We start from the raw sequence: 5442 nt of genomic DNA, 5'->3' as shown, positions 1-5442 counted from the left end.
GTAGAATACAACAGTCTGTGGTAATTGCAGTACAAGAATCTGTGCTAAGTGGAGTATAACAGTCTGAGGTAAGTGGAGTACAACAGTCTGTAGTAAGTGGAGTACAACAGTCTGAGGTAAATGGAGTACAACAGTCTGATGTAAGTAGAGTACAACAGTCTGAGGTAAGTGGAGTAAAACAGTCTGTGGTAAGTGGAGGAAACAGTCTGAAGTAAGTGGTGTGCAACAGTCTGCTGTAAATCCTTGTGTCTCTGCATTCCCTCATTGCTGGGAAAGAACAGACTTTCATATATCTTGCCTGGATAGAATAAGGCTGGTCCACAAAACTGCTCTAGTGTTCCATCTTACAGACCTTAGCCGGACTCCAAATGTGTTGCAGGATCATCTTTTTAAGTGAAAAGGTTTCCAAGCTTACTAACAGATCACACTAGCTTCTCTTTGAAACAGTAGCTCAAGCTATAAATAACTTGTGCAGCCTTTGATTCTTACTTCACAGTCCAGGACTACTTTCCACCTATTTAAGTCCTGTCGTATGAAGAAAACACAGTGCTAATCTTTCCTTCTGTTGGGCACTTATTCAATACACATGTTCTTTCTTTGTACCTTACCTTTTCTGTCTATCTGCTTTTCACTTAGTAGCTCCCGTTTTGCTTCCATTTCTCACACTTTTTCCTTAAGAAACTCATTGGCTTCTCCAGATTGACGATGGAGTCTGAATATTCGATTAATGTTGGATCAGCTTTTGCATTACAGCTTAGTGATTTATTTATGAAATCATCCATCTTAGAGTTAACATTTTGAACTTACAGCAATACCAGTTCAAATGCATATTTTGAGTTTTCAGGTGATGTCCATTCAAAGTCCCTCTGTACACATCCTAAGGTTATCTCTACTGTGACTGCATGTGGGACTGTCTGGTGTCAGGTTCCTCACATTGAATTCATTTTGTTTCTACTTCTGTCAAACTTTGGAAGTTTTCTGGGTCACCCACCACCAAACTTTCTAGAACAAGTACTCAAATGGAATCCCATGGATACTCATACTGAAAACTGTATTCTGCATCTCTTAATGTGGATCAACAGCTGCCCTAAAGACTTGTCAGATTCCACAGCAGATTAAGCTAAATAATATGAGTGTCAGAGCCTTGAAGTTGTAGTCCTACAAGAAATTCTCTCTCTTTTCCTGGATCTTTCATGCTACTTCCCAGAACTGGGTGGAATGTTAAATTTAATAAATATGGGGATTATAGGTTCATAGATTAGTACTAAGCTAACTGCCCTTGCGAGCCATTTTAAGCCTAGCCAATTATCCCTTGGGAGACTCAAACCCTGCATCTTGTGTTTGTAAGGCAAATACTTTACCCATTAGGCCACCCTCCAAAACCAAAAGCTTTACTTGTATCAAGATTATATCACCCCAGGTGGGACTTGAACCCACAATCCTTGGCTTACGAGGCTAATGCCTTATCCATTAGGCCACTGGAGCTAGTATACATCACTCTCTTGCATGCTTACTTATCTGAAAATCAAAATTCAAATGACAAAATACAATTGCTTTGACCATGGTCAAAGAATTTATGTGTAAAGATGTGGGCTAGAAAGTCTCCAAAGTACCCCATAATCCTTAAAACTTTCAACATAAAGTATCATCAAGTGACACAGAATTTTTTCTCACTATCTGTTGATACTGGTTGTCATCTCTCTGTTGTATAATAAAATATTAAAACGTAACACAGGAGCAAAGCAATGAAGGAGTACGTCACCAAAACACAAAGTTCCATATACTGGATAACTCCACAGCACTATCAGTTCGTAGCCACAAAACCAAAGCCTTGTAAAAAATGTAGATTTATTGCAATCAGGTTAGCGCTTTCTCAGAATAGCTTCATCAGACCTCTAAACACAGAATCTAGATGGATTTAAATATACTACTTGGCGGGAAACATCAGCTCTCTTAAAGTGACACATAGATTTTTGACATCAATTGTTTCCAATGTAAAATGAATAAAAGTTGGCAACAAATGATCACTCTAAGAATTCAATGAGTATAATCTAGTTAATCCGATCTGTATAGAAATCATGATACAAATTTCTCTAAATTCAATTCACTTAATAAAACATAATATATCTGAAAACAGATATCTATAAAAACAAAATATGTGCATATACAAAACATATACAAAACATTCATGTATATAAATCAAGTAAACAAAGTAAAATAGGTATGTGTATAATATATATAAAAATGACCCCCAGTCACTAAAATGACAAACAGTTATAGTATCAAGTGTGTAATCTATCTATAATGTCTTAACCTTCTCATTTTTAAGAAGGGATGTATCGGAACCTTCCCATTGAGCCCAGGTGGCATGTCAGACCTAAATTTCATGATCCAATTAGATTCCCTGGCTTCAGTGTATGTTTTAACATCTCCCCCTCTGATGTTTCTATATACATTCTCCACTATTCTAAACTTGAATGAATGGCCATTTCCATTCTCAAGGACATGTTTCGCCAAGGCATTGTGGACACTACCTATTCTGATATGATACATATGTTCACGCATTCTATCTCTAAGGCATCTATTAGTTTTCCCGATGTAGAATGCGGAACATACCGTACAAGATGCCATGTACACCAGATCAATGGACATGCAATTACCATGGGCTCGGAAATGATGGTTGACTAAACTGGTGGGATGTATGAAAACGGAATCTGTGTCAATGTATGAACAAAAATTGCACTTATTGCAAGGTGTGGTATGTAATGAACCTATATACCCATCCATGGGTGAGGGTTTGCGAAACATGTCCTTGAGAATGGAAATGGCCATTCATTCAAGTTTAGAATAGTGGAGAATGTATATAGAAACATCAGAGGGGGAGATGTTAAAACATACACTGAAGCCAGGGAATCTAATTGAATCATGAAATTTAGGTCTGACATGCCACCTGGGCTCAATGGGAAGGTTCCGATACATCCCTTCTTAAAAATGAGAAGGTTAAGACATTATAGATAGATTACACACTTGATACTATAACTGTTTGTCATTTTAGTGACTGGGGGTCATTTTTATATATATTATACACATACCTATTTTACTTTGTTTACTTGATTTATATACATGAATGTTTTGTATATGTTTTGTATATGCACATATTTTATTTTTATAGATATCTGTTTTCAGATATATTATGTTTTATTAAGTGAATTGAATTTAGAGAAATTTGCATCATGATTTCTATACAGATCGGATTAACTAGATTATACTCATTGAATTCTTAGAGTGATCATTTGTTGCCAACTTTTATTCATTTTACATTGGAAACAATTGATGTCAAAAATCTATGTGTCACTTTAAGAGAGCTGATGTTTCCCGCCAAGTAGTATATTTAAATCCATCTAGATTCTGTATTTAGATGTCTGATGAAGCTATTCTGCGAAAGCGCTAACCTGATTGCAATAAATCTACATTTTTTACAAGGCTTTGGTTTTGTGGCTACGAACTGATAGTGCTGTGGAGTTATCCAGTATATGGAACTTTGTGTTTTGTTGACGTACTCCTTCATTGCTTTGCTCCTGTGTTACGTTTTAATATTTTATTATTTTTACTTGGCTTTATACACAGGAGCATTTACTCTGAGCGATCCCTTTCATTGTATTAACATCTCTCTGTTGTATGCCTGGTTTAGGGAAAGGTATGACACATCAGCACAGTGTGCACTAACAATTGTTCTACTTTTCACAAGCCCATTCTGGAAATTTCTTACTATGGGGACAATATGTTATCTAACTTGTACTGACAATAGTTCTACTCTTCACAAACCCAACTTAGGAGTCCTTGGCTTTCAGTAAAGTCTTAGTTCACCATTTATAAATGTAGTTCAATAACAGGGTTATAACAATTTGTAAATGCAGTTCAGTAATTGGGTTGTTCATCTGGACCCAGGATCCTCAATGTGATGTGCGCACTCAAGTCACTGCACCCCAGGTACCAACATGATTCTATCATAGTGCATATGGGTGTAAACTACCTGAGGCGTACCTTGTGGGACTATATGAAAATAGACATAATGGATCTCTGAGAATATGTGTCACAAACAGGTACAAGCCTTGCACTGAGCAGCATTCTACCTTCACCAAGGATGATGCCAAAGTATGAAAATAAAATGATTAATTTTAATAATTGGCTTAGTTTCTGGTGTCACTTCAGAGCGATCCAATATCTGTCAGCATGACAGGACATGGCCAACAGACCACATTGCTTTGCCAAGGATGGGGTGTATCTGTCTGCCTTAAGCTTCTGGATATTTGCAAAAACTCTATCCACCCCCTTATACCATTTTTAGGCAATGCCAAAAAGGCAAAAACTACCAACATAGTGTGTCAGAGAAGTATGTATTAATATATATGTTTAGTGCTTATTAGAAGCTAAAAAAGTTAACACATTTCATTCTATTTTATGTACAGCTTAATTCTGTATACAATTATAAGATGCTTTTTCAAACTGCAGTATGCTTTCTGAAATTGCAAGATGCACCCTGACCTTGTATTTACTAGCACAGCAAAATTCATGTTATGCCTTTTGGAAATGTACTGAGAAGCAGGTGATTATCTGCTAGGTCAGGAAAATGAATGAATAAGTGAATGAATAGAACAATACTGTTTTCTATAATGTGATTGAATATGAACAATCAGCTCTGTTCATGTTATGAGAACATGCACAGCTGTGAAAAAGAAGAGATACATGAAACAAAAGACTGCTTGAAGAATCTGTACTTGCTTTGTGTTCGAATTAGCTATAGTACCTTGAATAGTAACATAACATAGTGGGAAGTTGTATCTAACCGGTGGTCACCAAGGCCACGTTGTTTTTCTTAGGAAGATTTTCATAAAATTGATAATGCAACAGAAAATCATGGACAAACAGCTGCTATGAAGTAATGATGTTAGAACTTGTGATCTGTTACGTCAGCTTGGTAGGCAATGTCTTGTTAGAAAATGTATAAAGATGATCTTACTTCCTGATTTTAGTTAGACAAACTCTGTATTAGCACATTATTGTCTCCTTGCTGCAAGATTAAAGTGCCTTAACCTGAACCTGCCATGTATTGATCTTTTTGAAATTTATTTTTCCTTTGACAGATTGGTCCTTCGGACCGGAAACTCGCTCTAGCTCAGGTCAGATGGGCCCGGTGGCATGAAACCGTACGGGGAAGAGGCCACATCGGTTCTTCTGCTCTGAAAGACCTACGACTGAATTGTCATTCAAAAGAGGCCAGCCACTGTTTCTGATCTGTGATTGGAGGACAAGTCAATGGTTCCATCAGTGAGACTGTCAATCATGGAGGCTCAGGTAAGGAGGAATTTACCTTTTCTCTGTTTCAGATCAGGGACTTGTTACAGTATTTGTTTATGTCAGGGAGTTTTTTTTATAAATCAG

The 5442-nt window shown here is 36.9% G+C and overlaps 1 non-coding gene across 1 annotated transcript; it reads right to left on the bottom strand.

The window, feature by feature from the left end:
- Window positions 1-1412: 1412 nt before the first annotated feature.
- On the bottom strand, window positions 1413-1485 carry TRNAT-CGU. Its single transcript has one exon. It is a non-coding gene; the product is annotated as a tRNA-Thr (tRNA).
- Window positions 1486-5442: the final 3957 nt, after the last annotated feature.

This window comes from Protopterus annectens, chromosome 3.part1 (assembly GCF_019279795.1).
Source record: "Protopterus annectens isolate FY-2018-M chromosome 3.part1, PAN1.0, whole genome shotgun sequence".
In the NCBI taxonomy this organism is placed as follows: Eukaryota; Metazoa; Chordata; order Ceratodontiformes; family Protopteridae; genus Protopterus; species Protopterus annectens.
The sequence above is the reverse complement of the archived record's forward strand: the minus strand, read 5'-3'. Positions and strand labels throughout refer to the sequence as shown.